Genomic DNA, 18734 nt, shown 5'->3' on the forward strand with positions numbered 1-18734 from the left:
TTCCTTGGATTATTTTCACGGGTGGTAGCAATTTACTGCCAGCAGTCACAGGTGGACTTTTTAGAGCAATCCAAAACCAATTGATGAGGTACAGATGTTAGCATCTACTTATCTGGTTTAGATTCTTAACTGGCAGTTCCTGTTGCATGACTCTAGTTACTGAAGTTGTGTTTAGCCAGGAGGACGTATTGGGCATGAGGATTTGGAGGATATTTCATACAGTCACAGAATCATTAAGGTTGGAAAAGAACTCAGAGATCCTTGAATCCAACCCCAGCCTGCCCTCTCCGTTCCCACTGACTGCATCCATCAGTGCCATGTTTCCATGGTTCTGGAACACCTCCAGGGATGGTGACCCCCCAACCTCCCAGGGCAGCAGATCCACTGCATCACTGCTTCTCCAGAGAAGAAATTGTTCCTAATTTAAGTTGGTTTTGGATGGCCTTAGTACTGTTCACATTGGTTAAAGGATTGCTTTTTACAGAATTACAGGTGAATTACTGTTATACTGTAGTTACTTGATCAGTAGTGTTGCACCGAGGCCTGCTTCTGCTCTCATTGAATAAAATTAATCTCTATGCAGAGGATTTTGCTCCTTTTAAAAGAAAAGCCTTTTCCACCTAGGGATTTTGATGGCATATTTAAAAAAAAAAAAAAAAAAAAAAAAAAAAAAAAAAAAAGGAAATTACCATTCCTTTACATTTAAAAAATATGCAATATGTTTGAATGAAGATTTTTTTTGATGTCACCTATGGAGACTTTCAGAGGGGCCGAGTCCCGGGTCATCACATCTGCAAACTGTTCCCAAGCTATCTGGCAGCCCGAAGTCAACATGCAAATTGGAAGCAGAGGACTTGTTTCTCCAGAAATGCCATATCCCCAGGGTGTTCCAGGGCAATGAACACACCTGTGCTGATTTTATTTTTAATTATTTTTTTTGTGCTACCACATCTAGAGCTTTGTCCCCAGCTGCTGCCAGCAACCCAGATGTCAGGAGGATTCCTCTGCTCTCCCACAGGGCTCCAGGCTGTGCTCAGAGCATGATCTCGTTGCTTCTGTGCTTACCCAGGGGGGTAAGGGCTTTCCTGACTCCTTTCTCTATGAACAAAAAGGAGGGCAGAACACAGGCACCAGATGTGATGATGAGCATCTCTGTGCCTCAGCATCCCTCGGTGTACAACAGGGAATATATCTCCTTTGTTGCACTTCAGTGGACTTCCGTTTGTGATCGTTCACAAAGGCAGAAGCAGTAGAAATGGAATTTTTTTGGAGTATGTTTAATTAATCACTTGAAGATTTATTACCACTCCAAGGGGGTTTCACTCTACACTAATTTTTTTTTGTCCCTCATCCCAGTGACAACTTCATCTCCCTATCACAAAAACATTTACAGGCACTTTAAGCATCTCTTTGGAGAGTAAAAATTGAGGAAATTGTTTCTGACAAAATAAATACTTTGATCTGTTATTAGAAATACCAGTTGTGTTGGTTCATATGACAGAGGTTTTTGTGGCTTGGATAGTGTGTGGGGTCATCCAAGGGGAGGTGCTGGGACTAGATGACCTTTAAGGTCCCTTCTAACCTGAGCCATTCTTTGTCTCTATGAATCATCATTGCTTATTTGGGGCTACACAGAGATGGGGGTGATTCTTTTTACCAGCATCTCAGCAGGTCTGTACACAGCTCACCCTCTTGGCAATATAGGTTCTCCAGAAAGACACCATCTGGGCTGTCTGTCTTCCTGTAACAGGACAAACAATTACATTTGGTAACTCTAGGTGTAAAAATATAAAAAAATGAAGGATGTGAGCTCTTATATGTAGCCCTGTTGCTACTGCAGATCCACCGCACAGCATGTTGTGCCCAGCATCCCTCTGGCTCCATATGCCATTTTGCTCTTGGGCTGGCCCAGCTCTCTCACAGGACAACTGCTTAGAACTGCTGTGCTACTTGCGTTGTTTGCTTGTGGTGTTGCTAAAATGAAGCCTCTGGTGCTTCCTTTGAGGGCAACCAAAGGTTGGGATGAGTGGCATGAAGAGGTGGAAACAGTGTCCTTGCTGTGGTTCGTTTCTTGGAGTTTTGCCTTAAGGCAGGCTGTGTTCCCTGCAGAACTCATGCCTGCGTGCAGATTTCTGACTGCAGCTGTTTCTTTGTAAGGCTGTGGTTCCCATGCATGGGGCAATGTGCTTCTCTCCCTTTTGCTCTGCGCCTTTTGTGCTTCCACACCACCACCTCTGTTCCTCATCCAGATTTCCCAGCTGCTCGAAATAGGATAGAGAAGCAACCAAAAACTGGGAGCTTAACCTCAAATGCCCTGACAATATGATACTTTCTGATTAAAGCTCTTACGGATGCTACGAAAAACAATCCATCTTTCTTCAGGCTATTGACTTTCGTATAAAGAGCAATGCTGAGCGATGTCCTTCCTCCAGAAATCTCAGAGGCAGTTTAAATGCTGCTTCCTGGGAGGACATTGTTCTCATCTAAACGTGATGGTTTTCTGACTAATTTAAATTTCTCCTTATTCAGCTTCAGTGCTGTCAGCCCTGCTACTGAAAATAGAATTTTTCCATAGGTGAAAGTTTCTAAATGCTGGACTGGCAAGAGGCAGACTTGTGCCAGACTTTTTAAAAAATTACCAGTCTATTTAAAATTCCACTTTAAAAATTAATAGGAATTAATTTCAAGACGGTGCTTCCATGTGAAGTGCCTTTCAGGCAAGTAGTTTCTGCTCTTCCCTCTCCCTCTATATTACCCACATAAGCACGCGTTGCAATTCGGTGTGGCTGGATAACATGTAATGATGAACACTGCTTTCAGGTTTCTGGGCAGGGCGTTGTGGCCCTCCTTGCCAATTTGCTGCCACTTTTCAGCTGTTGCTCCTGTTGTCATGTGGGTGACAGCATCTGCTGGTGAGCTGAGGTGGAGCTGGGGAAAAATAGTATGATTTTGGTAAGATCTCTGAAAGGTTTAAGCTGTTCCCAGACAGCGACACTCCTGTTTTCTTTCCTGATAAAGAAATCAAGAGGGGTTACTAATCTGCATGTGCTCAGCCGCTGCTTTCATTGGGAACCTGGGCTAAAAGCATATAAAGGTACCAATTTAACCTGCTCAGCTTGGACTCTGGCTCGTGCCTTTGTATCTGCAGTATCTACTGTACCTACTGGTTATTTAACAGCAATGTCCTGCTCTTCCTTTCTAGGCCCTCCATCCTTTTCCTCTCCCTGATGCCATCGACCAGAGTTCCTCAAGTGCTCCTCTCCACTCTAGCAAGGCTCAGAGTTTGTCTGCTGTCTCTGCAGCTCTGCAACCCTTCTCCTGCCCATGGGATGCTTCCTCCAGCACCACCTGGTAAGTCTCCTTCTTTCCACATTCAAATCCTTCTTAAAAACATACAGTGCCTGTGAAAAGTAGATGCAGAGATCCCAGGGAAATCCATGCTGGAAATGGTAAATCAACATATTTTCCCTTGCTTGTTTTTATTATTTTTTTTACCATAAATCTGAAGGAAAAAAAAAAAAAAAGAATCGTCTTAAAACAAGCTGAGATATGTTTTTGGTATGGACACATGCAGAACAAAAGATGGTCTATTTTGCCTAGCAGATTTTGAAATGCTGTCTTTGTTTTGTTCGACTGATTTAGAGTGAGAGGAAGCTATATGTTAATTTTGTGTATTAGGTGGGGATAAGCAATGGGAGAGGCTACCATCTGTTGTGCCTTTTCTTGCGTTTCTTGTATTTCAGTGGTACTTCAGTTGGCTCTTCAGACAATTGCCTTTGTAAAACTGGCCAAATCATATTTATTTTGCAAACAGGTTGTTTCTTTTTCTTTTTTTTTTTTTTTTTTTTTTTTTTCATGCAAGCATTCTAGCTTTCAGCTGCATGGTCTTAAGGAGAACTTCATCCTTCCTCCCATTTTGATGCCAAGCTTTGCTTGTTTTCTGGTATTTGTTTTGAAGCTAGGGAAGATTTTTGGTCTTGTGAGTAGTGGGGTCTGATGGATAAGGAAGGCGCTTGAGCCAGAGATGGCTCTAATATTTGGAATACTGAAGAAATGGAAAGAAAAGTTAATGCTGCCTATGTGTAAAATGTCATTATTATGAAGGTTTGAGTCTTCTGTACACTAAATGTGTTCTAGAGGGCCTGATTAAAGTCTAGTGATGACGTGACTCAGTTTATATGAATGATTAAAGTGAATGCGTGTACCGCTTGCAAATCACCTGGTTCCTCTCATCTGGCAAAGCAGCAGTGTTCACTGCTCTCATCCACATCCTGGTTGAGTCCTGGATGGTCAGAGCTGATCAAAGTGTTAATTCCCTCCCTCCCTGATGTTATCTTCATAGGGGCTATCTCAGGTGGTCACCCAGTCTATGGTAACTGTTGAGTCACAGCCTTGAACCACTGATTGAGCACCTGGGGAAAGGACCTGGTCAGCCTTAAGAGCACGAGGCAATTCAAGGTGAAGGCAATTCAGCTGTGCAATTGGGGTGGAGCCTGGCTACACCTCTCTTAGACCTCAGTTAAGGGCTGACAGCCACTGAGGAGGGATCTCTGGTTGAAGATCCCTCCCTTGTGGAGTTTTCCTTGTTGAGCCCAGATCTTTGGAGATGGGTGAGCAGTTTTCCTTTGCCACACCATTCCATTCACACTAGTCCCTTTGCTACCACACTCCTGTATCACCCTTCCATCACACTGACCTTTCTGATTGTTACACCCAGCAAAGAGCACATATGTTATCCCTATCAAATGCCCACACGTAGGCTTTTTCCTGGACACAGTTTCATCTTGTAGTCTTGAATGTACAAATATAAAGAATTGCTGAGGTGAATGTTACATGTTTGTTGTCCAAGGTCAGTGTTTGGTTTCAGCATATTTCCTGTTATGTGTGATGCTTCGTTACTAATAGGAATTGTTGGGATAGCTGCTGTAGAGCTCGCGCAGCTCTCATGACATCACAGGACTTCTATTAAATATGTCAAAATGGCAGCAATCAGCAAGCCTCTGGGCCAGCTCTCAGAGAGGCCAGTCATTTGCCTTGGTCTGAGGGGTGGCTGGAAAGCAGATTTTGCCCAGCTCATTTCTGAAGGTACGAGCGTTGTTTAAAAATTCTCAGCAACATCTGGAAATCTCTTATGCCCAGGTGGAGTGGAAAAGTTATTAACCTTGAGTGAACAGTTTGCTTTTTTTTAAAAATGAATCAAAGGAATGTGTTTTGATACATTAAGAAATGCATGTCGTATAACTGCTGCTCTCTGCCTGCCAAATCCAAGAACTGCTCAAGCATGGGAAAGAGCAAAGAGAAAAAAAACAGTAAAAATTATCGAAGCCTAAAGGAAATATTAGGAAAGGAGATGAAAGATATCCACCTGAGATGTGCGTGCAGCAAAGGTTTTTTATCCCCTGCTGGTGTTGCGTGTTTCCTTAGAAAGGGAATATACAGATAAGTAAAATTTGCATGAATAATATTCGTGCAAATAATATGGTCAGTTTGTAACCCTTGGCTTAAGGCCAAAGGTTCTCCTTAGAGAAAAATGCATTGTTTACTTGCAAATAGCAGGAATTCTCTTGCTCTATGGATCTCTCCTCTGCAGAACTGCTAGTGTTTTAGTGACAGAATATTGGCCTCCATTGGCAGCAATGGTCACAATGCACAAAGAGGTAGTGCACTTTTGTAGTGTTACAGTTAGGAGAAATTTATGACCGGTGGGGAAGTCTAGGAGGAGTTTGGAAATGGTAGCTCCAGCTTTATGCTGCTGAGATGATGTTTGCAATGCAGCCAGTTTATTAAAATGTGAGGGTTTGTCCTTATGCAGAAGTTATGGAGGTTTGAGCAGCAGCCAGGATGCCATCTGCGTGTGTCCAACTTAAGTCCCAAGCACTTCGTAGAAGAGACGTTGTGCTCTCCCCACTCAAAGCTCCCAACAACTGTTCCAGCCAGGTGGTCATGGAGGAATTATATAAGATTAGCAGACTGCAGGCAACAAGCAGACAGCTAACCTTGTCTGATTCAAAGCCAGCAAGATGATCTCTAAATTAAATTTACAAGATTGATCACAGCTTTGCTGGTTGATGAAGACCAGACAAGCCAGAAGAGAAAAGATGTGAGATAGAAATTGGACTAGAGGAGTTTTCTCATGATGATGGTAGAATGCACAGCTCAAACCACAGAGATGGAATTAGTACTGGCTCTCCAAACCAAATTGTTCCAAAACACTGAGGTTTTTAATATGTTACAATCCAAATGTAATATCTCAGGACAGCGACTCATCTTTTATCTTGGAGGAGTCAGATGGAAAGTACGTTAGAAGTTGAAATTTGTCTCCACTGGGGGAACTGCGTGGAGTCGTGGTGATGTATGGGGTCTGTGCAATGAGAAGTGTGGGCACGTTCTCCTTATGATTTATCTGTTGCATAAGTTCTTCCACTTTCTAGTGTTTCTTTTCTGTTGGCTGCAGCCGAATGCAATAAGAGGTTTTCTCTGGGCTCCTTTGCAATGGGATTGTACTGGGGTGTCAGTGTGTAAGAGCTCTGTTAGGGATGTGGAAATGTGTTTGGAAAGCAAGGAGAAACTAATACAAATGATAGAGCAGTGGAAGCTGATCTCAGAGAAGATATGGCAGATTTGATGCCTTCTGTGCATCAGGTGCTTTAGTATATGAAGTTAAAACAAGGAGGAATGGCTGGATTAAACATCTCAAGATTATGAGTTCTTCACTGCCAGCATTTGGGGCATCTGTAAAAGGACTTTGTACAAATCTAATTCCATAGAGAACTAACAGGGAGTTTGGGTTATGCAAGACCAGGCTGCTGTCAGAATAGAGCGGGTCCATGACCAGGCTTACATGGAAAGCTAATGCCATTTTCATGTTAATGCTAGGATCAGAATTAGACCTAGGAAGGTTGAGTAAGCCTAGTTTCCATAAGTGAAGAATTTACAGCATAAAGGAAAGCCTGAACATGCTTTTTTGCTGGGCTGCACCGCAGAAGGGGCAAAGGATGAAGTAAATGTTTTTTTCTTGCAGATCTGGAACCTGAATCACGTTGGCAATGCTTTTTTCCCTCTAAAACTGATGAATATTTGGTGCTCCCTAAGAATCTTATCCTATCTTTCTTTCTGTGATTCTCTGCACCTCCAGTTCCCACTCATACCCCACCATAGAGCTAGCTGGCCTCCATCCAGTTACATGCTTCTGATTTGTCTTTGCTGATTCTCAAGTAGCATCTATACCTAAGCCAGGAATAAAACTGTGCTTTCAAAAATTACCCCATGCAAATTTGCAATGAGACTGATTAAAAATTTCTTGTTATCCCTGAGAAATCTGAGATCCTCTTAAGAAAGAGAAATGCACTGTTTTCTTTCGTTAACCATTGGAATCTTCTTAGAAATTCCATCATACTTCATTTTTAATGTCTGTTACTAGAACAACCAAGGTGGCATATTGAAAAATACTCGTCAAAAATGCACTATTGTTCTTTTATCAAGAATAAATGCTGTTTATCTCACAACCCAATCATATTTTTTTTCCTGAGGTAATTATAGACCTAGGCAAATAGGAATCAAAGTTGATGTATTTTCTTATTGCATTAGCGTTCATCTTTCCTTGTTTTTTCCAAGAAAAAAAACCCATACAAAACAACTTGTTTTGTGATTTCTTTTTTGTGAGAGTTCTGCTGGTTTACTGAAGTTGGCAAGGGGCCACATCCAAGCAGTATCTCTTGCAACGTGATGGTGGGGTGCTGCTCCAAGCAAACACCTCATTAAATTCATGTTGACAAATGCACCTTCTTGGGAGTTCTGTGGTGATTCTGGTTGGGATTTTCCTCACCCAACCTCATCTCTGAGCACGTTTGAACTGGCTCCTGGATTGGAGTGCTTTCACAGATAGCCAACATCTATTGCCCTCTATTTTCTCTTTCTCTTTTTACTCGGGAAGACTGGATGATAAGCGCAGGTTACATACTTCATTTTAAAATGCTTAAAATGAGATGAGATGAATTCTATCTACCAGTTCCTTTAAAGCTATTTACTTGATTTTCTTCCTGGTTGCTTCTGGCAAGAGACTGCTTCAGATCAGCTCTGCCTGCAAGAAGAGTTTCTCACTCAGTTCCTCCAAGGCTTGACCTTTCTCCAGCTTTTCTATTTGTGCCACCTGCTTCCCACATTTGACACAACCCTAACCAGTTTTGTGTTCTTATTCCTTTTTTACCATCCTTAGAGTTACGTTTTACAGCAGTCACCTCTGAAACTTTTCCCCTAGCAAATACAGGCTGTGTTTACCAGCACTTCCATGAGAGGTGCCAAGCTGCTAAAATCAATATTGTGTCACTTAAATACCATCCTCACTGCGACATCTTCAAAACTGCTGCTTGTCCAAGGTGTAAGAGTGAGAGAGAGGAAGGATATGAGGCAGCTCTCTTCCCGTATTAGATATATTTGCCCCTTTATTTCTACCTACCTTACTTACCCTGAAATTCACTTTCCAGTGGTGAGGGTTGTTTCTTTAGCTCGGAAATCAGAATACTGTGAGATGAATGGACATAAAAGCAGATCACAGTTCAGCACGACCTGAACAAGATTGTGATAATGTGGCTGCAATTTGTCCACTTTGGGGCTCGGTTTGAGTAATCACTTCCCCAGCACGGCACGGCTATATAAAGTAGAGCTCCTTGATCATATTCCCATTTTACTGCTTGCTTAAATGTAATCCTGTGCCTTTATGTGCTCTCGGGGGCTTTTAGCTAAGGTGCACACTGAGTCTTAGGACAATGGTGTAAGGAAAGCTTGTAAGAGTTACAGAGATTTTTTGGGGGAAAAGGACTGATGAAGATATTCACTGGGGGGGAAGGAGAAGCTGATTGATGTTCTGAGCTTTGTCAGCTGCGTTGAAGTAAAGTCCTTTCCTCTGGTATGAGAGATGGGATAGCTTCATCCTTTCACTGTGATAGCCTGTTCTTGAGGCTGAGGGCCATGGTGGAGCCACCTCACTAACTCTTCCTCTGTTGTGTGACTGCAACACAGGAATCCTAGGATGTGTCTGCCAGAGCTGGGTGAACTTGCGCAAGGAGGTAGGGAGGAGGGGAAAAATCTACAGCAAACCCCCAGAACACTACTGAGCTGTAAGAACGGCTTTCAGGAAGCAGATGAAGAAATGATTTATCAAGAAGCAGGTTTGACTCTTGCCAGGGTCTTGCTGAGCACCATCTTTCCTTACAGCTGAGTCTGTGTAGCATTCAGAGGCTGGTTGCGAGGCTTTGATAGGCAACTTTACGTCTTGCCCCCCGTTATCTAAGCCATGGTGAGGGAGCTTCAGCCTTTGAAAAGGGGAAGCATGAGATTAAGCAATACACAGGTATGAATGTCTTGCACTTTGATAGTGCAGTGTGGCTTATGCCAAATAAAAGAAATAATTTGCTTGCGCTTTTTGCTGTTCTTACGGAGCTGATGCAGTTGTGGAGAACCTGCTGGGCTCAACCCTGCTTTATCTTGTCAGTAATAGACCTGTACATAGACATGTTCTGGTCAGTTCCATGAAGGGAGGTAAAATGCAGTAGTTTTTAATGGGGAAGTCTTTAAATGGGCAGGGTGGGGGGGCTTCCAAATCCCTTGGAAACGTTGCTTTGGAAGCTGATGTCTCTTACCCCTGACACAGCCCACCGAACTCTGGCCCTGAGGCAGCTATATTAGCCTTCAGACCACCTCTTTTTCACCCTGCAGAATGTGAAAGATGAATACACAGAATGGAGATCTCAGTTGGGTGAATCATTGAGGACATCTCTTCCCTCCAGCACCCAGGGGGACCAGTTACTAATTTCTTATTTTGGCATCGTGGTTACTGGCCTATTTTCTTGTGGGTGAAACTGCATTGGGTCCCACAGCTAAACTGCTAGTCTTCAGTGGAGTATGTGGGCTTTCAGGCCTTTTACTGCTGTGGGTGGGAAGATGAACCTCAAGAGAGGGTTGTCCTTTGCCCTGTGTTATCAGGGTAACAGTGTACTTTGCACCATTAAAACTGCAAATTCATGGTTGGCAAAGTAAGCAGACGCTCTATTTTTGTTCAAAGGAGGCCTTTGAATCTGCCAAATACTTGTGAGACCATAAAACTTGCAAAGGGTCTGGAACAGGGCTGATTTACAACTGCTTTGTGGACACAGTTTTCTCCGCTTACTGGTCCTAAGCTTTATTTGCTTTGGATGAACACCGCTGTGCGTGTTTCGGTGTGACATTTACAATCTTCCTCATGCAAATTGGCCAAGCAGCAGCCCAGGGACAGCAGACCGTGAACTTATAAGGGTTGGCAGGGAGGTTGTGTGGCCGGGTCAGAACCACCAGGGTGTGATTTCTCCTCAAAGTGGGAACTGGATCAGTTGCTGTGGAAGGATGCTCTGGACGAGTGTCTGAGGAAAAATGATGCTCTTTCTGCTTCAGTTGCCCTTTATCTCAGCAAAATCAAACTAATAGTTTGGAGTCATGCTGCCCAGTTTCAAGCCTTCGGGCATTTTTTTGCTGAATGATGCTTTTTGGTGTCCGTGGCAAGGAGTTGGAATTAGATGGTATCTAAGGTCTCTTCCAACCCAAACTATTCTATGATTATTTGTCTTTTTGAATGGTTTTAAGAAAAGCTCTAAGAGCTCTTTCACAAATGTAAAAATCAGCTGATAAAATTTTGTTAAAAGGAAGGAAAAAAGAAAAGAGAACTCAGTTTGGAATGAAGATTTGAATGTCAGCCTGGTAACAAAATATTTTGAAAGGAGTGAAAATGTGGTTCAATAATAGGAATAAGGTTTTTTAAGGGTTACCATAGGGGATGCTATCAAGTCCCCATGGCAGTGTGGGGAAAAAAGACATAAAATAGGAATGCTGGTAAAATGGTACTGGGCTGTAGAGCCTGATGGGTGGCTGTGGAGGGGTTGTGAGCAACAAACCCACCTTGCAGCTGTGCGGTGCTGCATAAGGTGAGATACTGCAGCGATCCAAAAAGAACAGAGATGCTGCTTCTGCCAAGATCTCAGAGCAATGTAAACTATGCAGCAAGAACTGGCACAGCTTTCTTGTTTGGCTAGATATGGCACTGATTTATATTGGAAGGCGTTTCATGCAGCGGGACACTGTAGGGATGCAGTTGCTTGTGATTTACTCATTGTGCCAAACTTGCTTTGTGTCTTATTTAAAAACAAAAACCTGTGTAGCCTCTTTTCCCTCCCTCTCTCTCCTGTACTGGTCAGCACTAAATGCTGCTTGCCATTGAGGACATTTAAACTAATTTTTCAGAAGTGCTGATGAAGCAGAAAGCACTTTTACTGCCATCAGAACATCTTGCTCAAGCTTGCTTCCTTGATTGTGTTTGTAAACCACTGACCTTAATGAGTTCAAACCCCAAGGAATGGATGGTGCAGAGGGTAGTCCCTGAGGGGCAGCCCATCTGGCTATGTGTCTTGCAGGCCTAAATGACTTCATTACAAAGCAGTGTTCAGCTGAGTGCAGAGCAGGAAGGAAAGCTCAGCCTTCTTGCACCTACTGCTTTGTTCTTGCCTCGTTTGATCCCATGGTGTCTGCCAAGGTAATTGGCACACAGGCTGCGTTCCTCTTGCTGGGAATTACACAGCATGTTTCCAGCGAGCTGGGAAACATGGGCTTTGCATGTCAGCACACTTATGTGCTGGTGTAGAGAAGAGCTGACTGGCTGCCTCCTGATGCAGGGGACATGGAACTGGTGACAAATCTTAGATAGTAAAGGAAGGATGGGAGCAGGGCATAGTGCAAAAAATGCAAGGAAACTGCTCTTTTGAAAGGACATCTTTACCTGCATTGGATACTTTTCCCTCTCTGTCCCTCTCTCCTCTGCCTTGACTGCCTGTTACCATCAGAGTCCTGTCATTGTGCCTAACTTCTGGTCTGCTCCTTTTCTAGAGTAGAGACATTTCTGTCCAGGATGCTGTGTGACTCTTTTTCCTCTTTTGTGCCACATGCAGTAAGTTGCCAAACCTCTACACCTCACAGCTACAGCCATCAATGTAACAGCACTGTGTGACTGACCCCTGGTCTTTGTCAGGAGGAGAGGGAGCAGTGGATGGCTCAGCTAAAGTTTCTCCATCCTCCCCAGAGCACAACTCCTTCCAGTTCTATTTGGCCAAGGAAGCACGGGATCAATACTTTTGACTTGTCAGTATTCTGAGCTAGCTCCTTTTTTTTTTTTTTTTTGCCCTGCTCACTATTACTGCTCTCTCTGCTGCACCTGTTTTATTTTTCATGCTCTTGATTTCCATCTCAGCTCCTTTGTGGTGTAACCTTTCCCCATCTTTAAGTTCATGGCCCTTGTTCTCTGTGTTTGATACATCTTTAAGTAGCTGTACAGTTTCTTTTCCCTCCTCAGTCCCTCCAGAACTGATATCACTTGGTCAGATCACTTTTTTTGTCCTATGGACTCCAGCTCCACTTCTCCATCCTTTTGTTGTAGTTTAGGTCCCTTAGTCCCAGAACTATCTTGCTGCATCCCTGTCACATCTTCTGCATGTCTTTGTAATGATCCTTTGTTCAACTGCTGTCAGCAGCTGAACGTGGTTTCAAATATGCTGGAGTGTTTCTCCCCGTCTGTTGTTGCTGAAGCTTTGCTGGTGAATCCTGGATATCTGAGCAAGGGGAATGCAGACATTCTCATCCCTATCTCAGTCCCAGGGAACTGGTTTGCTGAGAGATGGAGGTGGGAATTATGCACTGAATTAAGCGCAAGTACCACGACCATGGGACCTCTCCACTGCTTGCAACAGAACGGAGCTCTGAGATCTTCTGGGGTACTCTCCTTGATCAGAGCAGGATCAAGACCACATTAGGGCTGTGTCCGTTTGCATTTTCTGCATCTGTAAGGACAGAGGCTCCAGAAACTCCTGGGCAATCTGTTCTAGTATTCAGTTAACCTTCCAGTATGAAAAAAATAATAGCTTTGTGTTTGGATGGATTTTCTTGCTTTTCAGTTTGAGCCCTCTGCCTCTTGTGCTGACTCTGAGCACTACAGAGATGAGTTTTGCTCTCTCTCCTTTACTTGTCCCATCAGGTATTCATGCACACTGATAAGTTCCCTCTGAGCTTTCTGTCCTCTAAGGTAAACAATCACATCTCTCTCAGCCTTTCCTCATACACCAATCCCTTAATAACCATCATGCCCCTTCACTGGGGTTGTTTTGATGTGCCCATGTCTCTCCTGTCCCAGGGAACCCTGCACTGGCTGAGCACTTCAGATGTGTCTCACCAGTGCTGAGCAGAAGGGAAGGACCACCCATCCCTCCTGCAGCCCAGGATGCTGCTCTGGGGACTGTAGGGACACATTGCTGGCTCATGTCCAACTTGTCTAAGAAGTCTGTGGTGTGCCCTGAGTGTATCAGCGTTTTTCCATTTAATTTGTGTCATTAGCGTTTCATCTGGCTGCTGGAAAAACTGCAGAGCCGTCTCTGTTTGTGTTAGATTGTTCCAGTTCATACTGAGTATTATCAGATTGAAATTTGATGTGAAATGGGCAAAAGCTGATTGAAGGGCCAAGGCAATTCTCTCCCTCATCATCTTCCAGAATAAGCGCTGTTGTTGTAAGCTCAAAAACACCTGTGAATGAAAGAATGTTCTTAAATTTTTGGATGACTTCCAGCATCTATCTGTGGGGAGGATAATCTTTCTGTGAAGAAGAGACGGAAGCCTGTGTGTGTACAAGAATGGCATTAAACTGAGCCATCCTTCTACTCACATTTGTTCATAATCCATTGCATATGTTTTGGGGACTTCGAGTTCCAGTGTGAATTTCTTCTTGGCTAAAGGACCCTCTCACAATATGGTTTTTGGGGCCTTAGAGACAAGCAAATCTTCCTCAAACATTTTGAATCATTGATGGATATTTGTTCCTAGCTTTGATTGTTCCAGCCTCATTTTTGCCCTAGTGACTGCTGCTTGTGGCAGCAGGGTGAGATAGTGCCACGTCCCTATCAGAACCAAAATGCTTTAGAACAGCTTGCATCCTCCTGGGCTTGTCTGGGATGCTGGTGCTCTGCATTCTGGTAAGATCATAGGAAACTTTGCCTCTGAAGCAGCAGAGAAGGCTTCCCAAGCTCCTTCAGAGACCTGTTCACTCAGCTTATGTTATGTGGTTATAGACAGTTTCCATGGGCAGAACTGAACTGCAGCTGCTTTGGCAATCCTCTCTCTCTCCTGTCATCACTGATAACTGACTCTGCAGCAGATGTGGAAACAACTCCCTAACCTTTCTCCTGCCCGTGGCAGTCCTCAGGCACTCCCATGTCCCCCTTCTTCCCATGTCACCAGAAAAAGCCTATTTTGTGCTCAAATAAGAAAAAAATCCAGCAACGTAAGAAGTTGCTTTGCCACAGAGGGTCAGCAGAAGGTGGATTACACCCTGGAAATCCCCTGGCAGTTCTTAGAAAATAGGATTTAAATCTTTGTATAAAGGCAACTTTTATTAAGCAAACTGGTATCCAGTTGGCTCCCTGGAATGCTGAGCTAGGTGAATTTAGGAAGATCTTAACTGGGAAATTGGAGGGACACGGTTATCTGTCATAGACTAAAAACCCTGCCTGCATCCCCAGAGATGATGCTTCGATAGAGATGCAGGAAAAAAATCCTTGTGTAGTGAAAGCAATGAAGAGATTGTCTTCCAAGTGACAATATTTCCATTTAAAATCAAAAGGAAAGTCCCCAAGTCTCTTGGATGATCATTGAGGATCTTCTGATGCCCTTAAACACAGCAGCTTTCTGTATGCATGTGTATGGTGGTTTTATACGTGTTGATTTCTTTCCATACAGCTGGCAGTTAGCATTTCACAAGCTGGTTTGAGAGCAAAATGGGCAACAGCCTTGTTTCTGAGAGCAACTCTAAAGGAAGGCACATCCAATACACTGGGGAGCACAGAACAAATGTCTGTGGATGCATGAGTGCACAGAGCTGCTTGGGAAGACCTTGTGAACACGGCCTTTGGGCTTATTCTGGGCTGACTGTGCTCCTAGGGGCAGTGCAAGGAGCCTGAAGGTTGCTGTCTTTTCTGCCAGCTGCCAATAGCTTTTGGCCTCTCTGAAGACCTGATGTCCCTGGGCACACTTGGCCCTGTTTGCATGATGTGAAGTGCTATGTTAAATACATGGACTACGGCATTGGGAGTTGCTGTGTTGGTGTAAATCTAATCAGAGATCCTCCTTGATGGTTGTGTTTCTCTAGTGGAGATGGGCACTGTTTGCAAAGTCATGTGAACTGCCATAGGAAGATGCATGTTTTTGTTAATGGCAAAAGAGAACTAAGGCTTTTCCAGAACTGGAGCCCAAGTTCAGTCAAAAGATATCTGAGATAGGGAGATGAGTCCTGGCTGCAGGAATAAAATAGTTCTTTGTTCCTAACTGAACTTTATTTCTTCTTGTGTGATTTCTGGGGTTCTTTGTCCTTGTTCAGAGGAAGGGACACTGTAGAGAGACCAGACAGAGCCCACTGATGGGCATGCTTCATCCCATGGCTGCAGGGACTCCAGGACAACACTGAGGCCACAGCAGTGCTGCAGTCACCTCTTTTCTGTTGTGTAATGGGAGCAGACGGACCTGGGGGTCACGAGCGTGTCACTGAGCTGCAGGGAAGGTGTGCTCTGAGTGGTTCCCTGAGGGGCTTGACCTTGAATCACATAGCTGGGAAGGACCTGCTTGACCTCTGACTTGGAGTGTGGGGCCAGTTGGGCAGACAAGCTTGGTTCTGGCAGCTGGGAAATGCCCTTCATTCACCCAGCTCAGACACAGTCAAGAATGCCCTGTCTCCTTGCATCCACACACAGACAAGGCTCAGTGGGTCTGTGTGGGGCTCAGCCTGTGTTGCTTTCCCTGCTGGCCCCACCGCACACCCTTACAGCCATCACAGCTTGCAGGCAATAACTGCATGTCAGCACTTCCAGCAGAGGCTGGATGTTGTCTGTAGTGTTGAAAGAAGATAGGTAGCAGGTAATTTTTAAGTTAATGAGACCTTCAGATGCAAGCTCTCTGAACAAATATAATATACCCCCTTCTTCCTTTCCCTTCCATGTCTCCCAGTGCTCCCTTATTCCTATTTCAGGTGCTTCTGCTTCTGGAACGGCATTTATCATTTCTCCATCTTTGACAGCAGGGTTTTTTCCTCCCCTGCTCTCTCATTTTATCTTGCCCAAGGGGTCTGTGCTACCTTTTATTAGCTGACACTTCACTTCTGTAGATGGAAATGACACTAATGGAATGTGGCTGAGGCTTTATTACAGAAATGCTGTTTGCCCTGCACAAGCAAACCTCCAAATAATCCCACAGGAAAGGAATACACCTTGAATGCAGGTGTGAGAGCTGAAAAAAAAAAAAAAAAAAGGAAAACAAAAAACACAGGAGGCAAGAAGACGAGGTGCTGATGATGCACAGGTCTCTACCTGGCTGTTACTCCTGCCGTTGCCATGGCTTCTTGCCTGAAAGCTATGCCTGTAAAATAGCTGTGAAGGACAGTGGGTGCTGTTCTGGATGGAAGCTTTGGGGTTGCTTCTGCTAGTGAGCAGCAAGGACTTTTGAGATGAAGGCGTGTTTCACCAAACCTGTCAAACCAAGGATACAGGGCAGCAGTTTTTTGCTTTTCCTGAGTGTGAAAACCTGTGTGTGACTACTGAGGGGAAAGCACAACTGCGCCCCTTCTCTTCCCAATGTTAACAAGGTTGTGGTGTCCCTCTGCACAAAAAGAAGGAAATGATAGCAATTGCAAAGAACCCTTGGGTACCATTCTTGTATCTTGCCTCTTGGCTGCTTCCAGCTCTAAGCCCAAGGACATAACGATAACCGAATTATGGCAGAGATAAAATGCTCAGAGAGCCAGAAATCAAGCATCTGGTAAGGGAGGATGGCAGCTGGATGGGAAGAGTCGGGGTATGAGGGAGGTGACATTCACTGAGCAGCAGCCTCTGTGGCTGCTTTTCCATGTTATTGATGCTTGCTTTTCCCTCCCTCTTTTATTTTCATGGTGTGTCTGTTACATCTATGGCTCATTAAGCAACAAGATGCTAATACTGTCTGTAAGGCTGCAGGATAGACGCCCTCCCCCTCCTCTGTTCTTCTGTGCCTTAAGAACTATATATATTGGCTTTCTTTTAATTCTATGTCATCATATTCCACTGTCTCCCTTCATTCATAGTGTGGCTCAAAGGAGAATCAATTCACAAATTGGAAGCTTTTTGTTCTATTACCCTTTGTAAGGAATTTTTCCTGCATCTTTAGACAATTAACCCTATTTATACAAAAATGAGTTACATCTGTTAAGGGAGATGGGGGATGATACTGTTTCAATGGGAAAGCTCTAGATGTGGGACAAGAGTTAATCCAATTAACCTAATTAATCCAATGAATTAAAGTATTGTAGATGCTATGGAAACAGAAACTTTTAGGCCAACCCACAGGAAAACACAACGAAACCAAACCCCAAAAGGCAATATGGTCAATCTGCAGCTGGTGCTCACTGTTCTTTTACTAACTTCCAGCCTGGCTAAATTTTGATGCAGAAAGTTTAGTCAGAAGCCTTATTTGGGCTGACTAATCATGGGAGCCACCAGATCAAACAGGAATGCCAGAGACCATCAAGCACTGCTATGCTTCACCTTCCCCAAAAATTCCTTCTCGCTGGCAGAGAGGCACAGGAGTTGTTTGAAATTTTCAAATCCTTACAACTGAGAAGGAACAAAGTTCTGTACAGGGGCACAAGTCAAATGACTTCCCTGCTTTGACAAAGAAAATGGGTGGGAGGTATTAACAGTAGTCTTCAAACACTTGAGCAGGAGCTGCAGGAAGGTAGATACCATTCCTCGTTTCTGCTAGGTACGAGGCAATTAGAAATGAACTGAAATGGAAGGAAGCAAGGAACACAGTAATTAGCAAAAAAACTGGTATTGTGGGACCAGCTCTGGAGCTCAGCATCCAGCAGTGTTGTGCCAACATCTCTGCAGATATTTAAGGTCAGTTTTAAGTATCTGCCTCAGTGTTTTGTCTTGCAGCCATGTAGTGGATATTACTTTGTCTTCAGCAGTCATCTTGGCTCCAGTCCACATGATGCCAACCTCCCCAAAACTAACTTATTTTGGAGGTAATCCACTGCCAAATGTCTTCATCTGTCACTGACCTCGATCCTTTGCAATGCAGCTACCATCCAACAGAGGAATTACCTGTAGGTACATGTGTGCAGTCACCCACGCACATCCATAATTTATGTGCCTTTGATCGTAGATGAGGATTTTATTTATTGCACAGCCTTTCTTTCTTCCTTCACCAAAGCACTTAAGGGTGTTGTACATCATCATAATAAAACACATTTCATTAAAATACTGCCTCTCTAGAAAACCAGGTGGGGAAAGTGCAGACAAGGTAGGAAAACAAAAGGGAAAAGGAGAAAATGGACAGTTCTATGCAGCTTTCATTTTTCCTTCTCTTTATTTTTTTTCCCTTTTTTCCATTTCTCTCCATTTTTCTTTTTTCTTTGTTTTTTTAAATCTTTTGTGGAGAAAGATCTTTCACGTTCTGTTCTTGGAGCCATTCTTGTTGTTAATCCTTATAGCACATCTCCCTGGAGCATTATGTCTTTGTACTTCTTGCTTAGTCTCCAAGACCAACAGACATCTTGGCCTCATCTCCTCTCTTCTCCATATATGTTTCTCCCCAAAGCTTAGCACTGTCCTCTTGGCTATTTTTGGTGGCCAAACCTTGGTCATGAA

Source organism: Tympanuchus pallidicinctus, unplaced genomic scaffold (assembly GCF_026119805.1).
Source record: "Tympanuchus pallidicinctus isolate F22 unplaced genomic scaffold, pur_lepc_1.0 scaffold21, whole genome shotgun sequence".
NCBI classification, from domain to species: Eukaryota; Metazoa; Chordata; class Aves; order Galliformes; family Phasianidae; genus Tympanuchus; species Tympanuchus pallidicinctus.